The sequence below is a fragment of the Sceloporus occidentalis genome, unplaced genomic scaffold (assembly GCF_023333645.1).
Source record: "Sceloporus occidentalis isolate IW3139 unplaced genomic scaffold, rSceOcc1.0.p SCAF_50, whole genome shotgun sequence".
NCBI classification, from domain to species: domain Eukaryota; kingdom Metazoa; phylum Chordata; class Lepidosauria; order Squamata; family Phrynosomatidae; genus Sceloporus; species Sceloporus occidentalis.
In genome coordinates, this window is record NW_028317030.1 from 6,228,640 (window position 1) to 6,238,487 (window position 9,848).

Below are 9,848 nucleotides of genomic sequence, written 5' to 3' on the forward strand. Positions count from 1 at the left end.
CCGAAGGGGTTTCTGGGAAAAAACACAACCTCGCTTTATTTGGTATTGAGCCATATCGCCAGGTTCCCCATGGACATGACTCAGCGCGGTTCACGCTCTCATAATTTAACCCCTTTATATCCATCGGGGCCTCCATTGTCGTATTACACACGCCAAGCCGTTCGAGAGTGGAAACCGTGGTATGTATCGCTAGTCCCCGGGAGGCACGGCAATGGTTAATGCATAGCAGTTATGTGTAATCTTACTCTCACTATATCCTGCAGAACCGCTCTCTGCCAGCTCAAGGTTGAACGCCTTCCTCCGTCTGTCTCAAGCTGAGCCTGTCTCTACTCGTTTCTATGGAAACCTTCCCGGGGGTTTTTCAGCATAGCTCAGCATTTGAACCGAAGAAGTCTCTTATCTCAATAACTCTATGCATGTGGACCGGGCCTGGTATAAACAGGGGACGAATGGGCAGAGTGCAAGGGAAGAACCGCAAGAGGCCACTCTTGGACCTTGGTCCTAAAATACCAGGTCAAGGTGCCACCATTTTGCCTGTTCTAGAGCGATGGACCCCAATAATTAAGAAGTTGACCTGGAGTATCGGAACGTATTCCTAAATGACTGCTCTAGAACATGGTGTCATATCTGCGTGGCGAAGTTCTGAAGAACTTGGATACAACGTAACTTGTAGACAAACATCTTAGAACCCTGGAGTACAGCTCTCTTGTTCATGACCTTCCAACATGGTTTTTCTTTTAGGTTATTGGGTGACCGTCTGTGTCCGATCTGGATTACAGGGGGTACAGCCGTATTGTTCAAAACGTCGCTTCATTAGTACCGGGGCTAAGGTGTCACAATTCTAACGGTCAGCTTGTTTAACAGCTGAAAGGCAATAAGAGAGCATTTCACCCCAGAGCGTCAAGAACCGCGGCTTCCTCATTATATTAAAGTTTTAGCTGCTGGATAAATCTTAGATCTTGATTAAAAAAAAATGGGAGTGGAGAATGCCCGGTGTGGTTATGGGGGGGGGCATTACTGTAATTACAGGGGACCCTGTGTCTGTGGTTAGAAAGCTCTTGACCTTGGGGTCAGGAATGAGGTAATTAGCCGAGTGTGAGTCCTAGGTCAGGAATGAGGTAACTACAGCGGAGTGTGGGCCTCAGGGCAGGAATGAGGTAACCGGCTGGATGTGGGGGAGGTCTTGCTAAGTCAGGATGTGAAAAGAGAAGAGGTGAGTGAGCAATGGCTCTGGATTGCAGGAGGGGGAGGAGGAGAGATACCCCCTCTCCCCCCTCTCCATCTTGGATCCATTAGCTTGTGTTACAGCTGGATTTACAGAGACATCACTCAGTGATCCTGTAGGGGGGGGAGACTGCTCCATGATGTCAAACCAAGGGGTGGAGAGACAGCACTATCTGGGAGAGAGAGAGAGAGCAATCCATGGCAAGAGAGTGACCACTCGCTGGAGAAATCAGAACATGGACCTCTGGGAGTTAACACTGGGGTGGAAGACTTCCTGAAATCTCGAGACATTCCAGAGTGACAAAGGCTGAGATTGGGGGTCTCATAACACTCCATGAGGAATGGGCGACACTCAGAGACAGTTTAGGTTAGCTGGTAATACTTAGGAGAGATCAGTATGAGACCCCCAAGATATTATCACTGAAAGAGACACCCCCAAAACACAACATCTACCAGGAGACCACAATACAAATAACCATGTCCTCTAAGTAACAGCCCATAACTCTTAAAGCACCAGCAGCAGGGTGGCCCAGGGGCAAACATCCCATAACTCACGGGGGCAAAACCAGCCCCAGTGCAAACACCCCATAACTCACGGGGGCAAAACCAGCCCCAGTGCAAACACCCCATAACTCATGGGGGCAAAACCAGCCCCAGTGCAAACACCCCATAACTCATGGGGGCAAAACCAGCCCCAGGGCACCAAAACAGCACAAATACGACGATCCCAACCATTCAAGTCTTTCCTAAACACAAAGTACCCACAATGCCCAGTTACACCAGTATCACCAGTATCAACCCCACTGCACCCAGTCCAACAAAAACAAACATTGACCCCGGACACATTTAGTTTACCCCGGGACACACAGCCCTAAACAACCAGAGACAGCAAGGACCGGGTTAAATAGACAGTCTGTGATCACACACAGGACAGACAGGGGATGTCTCTTACCTCTGAGTATCAGAGACTGACTGCAAGCTGTGAGACAGACAGACAGACAAGCAGAAACCACACAGGGGGAGGGAAGAGAGATAGAGAGACCGCCCAGTGGGAGGAGAGAAATAAAAGCAACCAACCCAAAGGAGGAGAGGGAGAGAGACAGCCTGCCCAGCGGAAGAGAGAACCAAAGAGAGAGACAGCCAGTTAGCCTAGACCCTAGGGGAAGAGAGAACTAGGGATAGAGACTTTCCAGGGGGGGGAGAGAGAAGAAAGAGGGAGAGAGACAGCCAGTCCTGGAGGAGACAGAAATAGACAGACAGTCATAGGAGAGAAATAGGAAAAGAGACCACCAGTCCACAGATATGTTATGAGCCCTCTCCAGATGTGTGTGAATTGTGCATGCGTGGGCTTTGTGGGTCTCCTTACAAAGTAAAGTGGGTTCCTTTAAATGCCACAATGTTACAGGACCTGATAGATACAGCGTGCGCGATACAGCGTGCGCGATACGTCTACGTGATGCAGTGTTTTATACAGTGTGTGATACATATGTGTATGTTAAACAATGTGCAATAATCTGTGTGATGTGTATGTGATACAGTGTGTATTATACAGCATGTGATATGTGATACCTCGTGTGATACGTGTATGTGATAAGTGATTGTTGTGTGTGTTATATGCCTGTGATACAATGTATATCGCTGTGTGTTATATGCCTGTGATGCCTGTGTCTAGCTGTGTGTTACAGTATTAAGCTGTGTGTTATGTTTGTGATACTGTGTGTATAGCCATGTGTGTTATATGACTCTGATACAGTGTGTCTAAGCTCTGTGTGTTACAGTATATGGCTGTGACTGTGTGTTCCATGGCTGGTGTGTATCTCTTTGTGTGTGTTGGGTGGTTGTGATACAGTGTGTGTGTGATATGTGTATGCGATACAGTGTGTACAGTATGCTGCGGGCTGGGTATGTCTCTTTAAAAGCACACAATGTGTGTTGGAATCCTGGTGACATGTAATGTGTGATTAGCGTGTGCTGCCGGCTCCCGGTGACCTCACCCTGCTGCTCTGTTTGCCCATATAAGGAGTGAACTCCCAAATCAGGAGGAAATGAGAAATACCACGAGTGACCCCTCCCTCACTGAACACATCACTACCGCATGGCCCCCGCTGGACAGGCCGAGCACACGCGTCAGGGAATAGCTGTATACACACTACTGGCCTCCTAGACATATCTGGCATTATTCCACCCCAGTAAAGCTCATGCTTCACAGGACGATCAGCCATTTTTTCAGTGCTGCCCCCTGCAGATAAACTCCCAGAGGAGAATCTGTTATACATACTGCAGGCAGCGATGGATCCTGGCCTATGGCGGCAGTCCCCCTCCCCTCGGTACAAAACCAGGGGGCAAATCCGGTGACCCTCCGAACAATGGGCCGGTTACAAGGGATCCCACCAACATCCACTCGCTTCCTACGTAGTAAGAGGGCCAGGAGGGCATTTGCCTCTCTCATTCAAAGGGTAAATTCATGCAGCAGTCCCACACTGACCGGATCCTTTCTGAGCTCCTTTTGTAGGCTTTCCCATTGGCGAATGTGCATGGTGGGGCTGGATATTGTACATTGTCTGCCATGTGTGCTTTGGGCCAGCATATTACCGGGTCATTTGCCTGCGCCAGACACCCCCCTTTAATCATAGCAGTAAGTTGGGTACTAGAACAGATTGTACAGCGCTGCAGAATATGGCGGTGCTATAGAAATCAGTAAATAACCCTTTAGCTTTAGTTTTCTGGTCTCTGACGTCTCCTGGGGCCCATATTTTATCCAAGACTAAATGTCCATGTTCTAAACCCGTCCCCACCACCCACCCTCACTCCCCACCACCACCCACCCTCACTCCCCACCACTAGCTTTTCCAGCTCACCTTATTTATCTGTATTCATGATATGTCAGATTTCCAGGCAAATCCTGCCCCGGGGGCAACAGATGAGAACCACCTCCCTCCTACACACGCAGCTGTGCTTCACATCCCCTGAACTGCCCTACAGACCCCCTGCCATTCCTGCACTGCCTATTCCCCCCCCCCCAGCCGCCACCGACTCATTAACCCTTTCAATGTCACAGGGAGAGAAATCTACCCCCCCCCTTTAGCGGCTGCCGGCAATAAAAGGGTTAACCATTTAACCATTCTTTAAATTGCACAGTAAGCCGCGGCTATTAAGGCTATTTTTTTTTTATTATTATTATTTTTTTTTAACAATGATTTCCTTCTTGGTTGTTCTTTACCGGTGACATCATATTAAAGCTCTAGTGAGCGTGACCTCACGCCTCCTATACAACCTTAACACGACTTCTATATATACATTACCCGCATTGTACGGGACCGGGGAATCTGAGAAAAAAACATACAAAGGGGTTCATGCGTGTCCGCAGAAATTTTCCCCGGGGAGGGGGGGTTGCGGGAAAGTAAAGTTATTTTTGCCCATTTTTTCTGCCTTCCTGTATTTTTGCCCATTTTTAGCCTCTTTCCTGTCATTTTTCATTTCCGAAAACCTCATTTTTTCAACTTCTCCTCCTACAACCACCTGCGATTGCTCCAAGTTGCGTTCAAATCCCTATTGGGGATCTTTTGGCAAAATTGCAGGGAGGGGGCACTATATGGGGGTCTCGATCACCTCTCCGGGGGGGCAGTTTTAGTGGCTATTAAAGGGACACTCTAGACATCACATGCACTTTAAAGCTGTCTTTTAGATGAGAGGTCCCTTTAAAATGCATGGAGGGGTTCGGCAGAATCCCCCCTAAGCATTTGCCGTTTCCCCCATCCCCCAACTCCTAGACATGCAGGAAATGTGTGCGGCCAAACGCTTCTCCTGCTTGCCCCTGCGCACGGATCGTATGCCTACCCCATGCATGTTTAGATCCCTCACTGTATTACCCTCTGCTACTAATGCTGGGAGGCTGTTCCACTTATCCACTACCCTCTTAGTAAAGTAAAACGTCCTTACATCACATCTAAGCCTCTAGTTTTATGACCTCTAACATTTGATTTGAGACTTTCTAAATGAGCCGACCCCGAGACACTTGAAATATTAACCCTTTAAAGCCCGTCATGAAGATTCTATGTATAACTATGCTGATCCACTTGTCTACCGCCCTGCGCTGATATCAGACCAGCGATTTGGATTCAGGCTGAGGGCTGGTCACCTAAACGCTGCGATTACCTATCTTCATTACACCGACCTGTAAAATAATCCAGGCTGCCCTGATCCCGGGATGCACGTTATTACCCGCTCATCACACCTATCCTGCCCCGTGCTGTGAGTGCAAACACAGAGCTGACTCATACTCTGTCATTTTCCTCCATTCCCTTAAAATACCTGGAACTGCCCGAGAATCTGGCCGCCGGGTCTCCGGTTTCCCTGTAAAAACACGCAGACTCCGCAATCCTGGAATTCCTCATCGAATTTCCAGTCCCCCCCCACTCCCCATCTTTGTACAAAGTCTGGGAGACAGGAGTGGGCTTAATACACTTTATAAAAATAAGGAGGAAAGGAGAGAAGAGAGAGAGACCAGAGAGAGGAGATGGGATAGAAGAGAGAGAGAGGAGATGGGAGAGGAGAGAGGGGCAGGAGATGGGAGAGAAGAAAGGGAGAGGAGATGGGAGAGAAGAGAGGAGATGGGAGAGAAGAGAGGAGATGGGAGAGAAGAAAGAGAGAGTAGATGGGAGAGGAGAGAAGAGAGGGAGAGGAGGAGATGGGAGAGAAGAGAGGGAGAGGAGATGGGAGAGAAAAGAGGGAGAGGAGATGGGAGAGAAGAGAGAGGGGAGATGGGAGAGGAGAGAGAGAGAGAGAGAGAGGAGATGGGAGAGAAGAGAGAGGGGGAGATGGGAGAGAAGAGAGAGGGGAGATGGGAGAGGAGAGAGAGGGAGGAGATGGGAGAGAAGAGAGAGGGGGAGATGGGAGAAAACACAGATAGAAAGGTGATGGGAGAGAAGAGAGAGAAACATTTAAATAAATAAAGGGATTTAAGAAAGTACAGGAGGAAAGTTTATTTTAAAGGAGGAGAAAAGTTAGCAGAGACCAGAACCACTAGAGGGTCAGAGGCTGAGATGGAATGTAAGAAATTTATACTTTACTTAGAGGGTGGTAGACACCTGGAAGAGACTCCCAGCTGAAGTGGTAGAGGCTAATACAGTGAGGAAATTTAAAGTTGCACGGGATAGGACATTTCTCTATGACCCAAATTGTTTTCTTGCTGTGTTTGTTTTAGATTCCTCTCCAGCATCTGAAGGGTTAAGGGGTGCAAATAACCTGAATGCCAGCGGCGGAGGTATTTACAATGTCTGGGAGGGAATGTGTGCTTCTCTATTGTTTGCTCAGCGATTGCAGATCTTATAGATTTCTGCACCTTGGACTTTGTGTCTCTGAAGCCCGTGAGCCGTCGGTAGGTGGATCTCTCCTGTGCATGCGCTACCAACCCTGCGCGGCGCTCGCAATCCTGTGCATGCGCTACCAACCCTGCGCGGCGCTCAAAGCCGCAGGCACATGCAAACGACAGATTGTAAGCTCCTGTGAGCAGGGCCCTCGTTACCTCTTCTTTCTGTATACTTGTTATGTCCTGTTGACCCATTGTACAGCGCTACGGAATATGACGGTGCTACATAAAACAGAGAAGAAAGGATGAGGGTCGAGCAGTGTTCACGTACTCATTCCTATCACACTCAGCCATGTCAAAGAGCAGGGTAACATGCCCGTGGCGGGTTGTAGTTGTGCTAGCGATCCGACTCCCGCACACCTCTGTTAAAACAGACGCATTGGGGACGGCTGAGACTCCAAAAGCCATGCAGCTTAAAAGCAAGAGGAGATGCGGCCTCCCAGCGCATTACTCACTGCGGTGACAACACAAAGGGTTACATAGGAGTATAAATCATCAAAGATATTAACATTTCATTTAATTAGCCCCTTACCGCCTGCACCGTATGTTATTCCATCTATCTACTACTCTTTATCTAACATTGAGGTTACCCACGCCATGGTTGTTAATATCTCTTTGTTAAGGAACTCAGCGGAGATCAGTCCCTAATAAAACCTAACCTCTCTAAAATGTTTCTTTCGTTTAGGAGAAGCTGCAGCTCCAGGACTGCTGTGGAAAACGTCCTCTTTGGTGCAAGATTTCGCATCACCGATTGGATGCTTGAAGCAGCCAATCAGTGGCAGGAAAGCACTCCCATTGAAGTTTTGTTTTGCACCTACAACCCTTGCCAAGCCAGAGCTGGGGGTGACTGGAGGTGGGTATGTGACGTGGAAGGAAATGTTTTTGCTTCTCCTGCAGGGAGGGGGGGGGGTTGGCGGGTGCAATAAAGCTGACGGGTGGCAGAAAAAGGAGATGCGTATGGGGGGGGATTCTGCAGAATGCAATCGCAGCAGGGTGCACTCCGCTATTACATGCATTAACGTGCATCTGATGGTTGGATTGCCCCTTTAAGGTCTGGTCGATGCTGAGAAAGGCAAGCGGTCCGAAAGCTGGAACCCTTGCCAGGTCGTCCCAGGTTTCCGATCGGTTAAAATAAGCGCGACGTCCAGATGATTGACGGCTGTCGTTAGAAATTCTGCAGTGGAAACCCGAACAGCGTGACGAGAACGTCTCAATAGCTGCTCCAGCCTTTTGAGGCCCTTTGATGGTTTCTTCAAAAGCTTGGTGGGCTCTTTTCAGGGTCTCCGTTCTCCTGCCAGGATCTGACCTCCCTCTGCCGTCACTCTTCTTTTGAGTCCCAGTATCGCCCCCCCCCCATTCACACTTATTAAATGATCTATGGACCGCCGGGGCTTCCCGCTAATGTCAGCCTCCTTCTAGCCCTGACTTCTGCATATCTGTTTTTATTGTTATTGCTTATTGTTTTATACAGCGCCAACATATTCCGTAGCGCTGTACAATATTCATGTGTCCAATTCTTCCTTGGTCTGCCAGTTTCTCCTGACATGGAAAGCAGCAAAGACTAGATTATAAGAATATAATATTATATATACCTAAATTATAAAGCTGTTCCTGCTGGTTCTATGCACATTATCGGGGCTTTTAGGGCTGTAGAACCCTGCGATCCCCTCATACCCAGCAAACATTCCGACCTCCTAGAAAAGAGGGGCATCAGAGGAAGAAAGAGAGGCACAGAGGAGGAAAGAGGGGCATTAGGGGAGGGAAGAAGGGTGTATGGGACTCAAGGAGGGACACTTTGGAGGTATATGCTGATATTCTAATCTACAAACCTCTCCCAAACTTTAGCTGAATATTTATAATATTAGAGCGTCAGATCTGGACAAAGCTGCCACTGGCCCCAAGACGAGACACTGATATAGGGCCATCACACTGGAGTGCGGCAGCCACTGGCCGGGGTCCCTAGAAAGTAACTCAACCCAATGGCACCAATGTAGCCTCGCAATTCATAGCCCAAAGTCCTTGGGTTTTCATCTCACATTGATAAATAGTTAAATTCCCACAGTAGTTATTATGCGGGGTTATCTCCCAACCCTGGTAAGAAGTCCCAGCTTTCTCCAAGTTCCAAACATCTGAGGCTCTTCCAGCGTCCGGGGGTTTCTAATCAGACGGCTTCCTGGTTTTTCCTCTAATCCTTTGGGCCGTTCTTTCCTCTTTTGATAACAATCCTTCTTTCATTGCATCCCCTGACCCGAGGGAACCGCAGCTTTCTATTTGGGGTCTTCAGCTATTCTGCCCTTGGTGGAAGACACTTGATGATCTGATTTGCGCAGACGCTTGTCTCTAAACTCTGCCCAACTCTAACATGACTCCTCATCACCCATAACCTCCCTCCATTACATACTACCCACACGCGTGTCATTACATAACATCACAGATCTATATGACTATGTTCTTCGCCTACCCTTATCTTTTCCCACCTGGTTTACTGTAACAATATCATTCCGTGAGATTCCCTCACAATCGGTCTACAAAGCAGCCTCCAGAATAATCTTGTTTTCTTATTGGTGAATCTGTTTCCTCTTTGATGACGTTACGGTTGCCTAATTCGCATTTTGTTTTCTTTCTTGTGAAGGTGACATTTGAGGAACCAGGAAACCAAATTTGCTTTGTTTTTCTGCTCGATGACAGCTGGGAACGCTGGGGACTTCAGCTTCGAACACCAAGAATGGGTCAATAAACCCATATAGCAGATTTCATTATATAATAGTTGTTAGAATATATTATGGATTAATCTTTCAATATCTTTCAATAATGTTCTGACATTCCATCTGAGGAAGAAACCTCTGAAGTCCCAAAAAGACTATATATTTTATTATGTTTTCCCAATAAAAAGAACCACCTTCGCGTAGAAAAAAACCCCACTATTTTCTTTTGGACCTAAATGGCTACATCTTTATCCAGGCCTATACCAAACACATTTGTTAGGTTTTTGGTGGTGGGACAGCGGTACCTCTTTGGGTTCCTGCCTTCCCTTGAAGACCCCAGAGGTCCTTCTTCGGAGAGAGGGCCAAGAAGATGAAGTTCTCCTTCAGGACTTTTGGCCAAGGAAGGAAGGTGAAGCTTTGAGGGTCTCTTATCCTATTGTGGCCCTTACTCGGCATATTGGCACCTGATCCCCTCTTTTTCACATCTTCATCTAAATGGTCCATCTTTTTGAAGACTTGACCCAACGCCGAGTGTCCGTATTTAGAAGGTC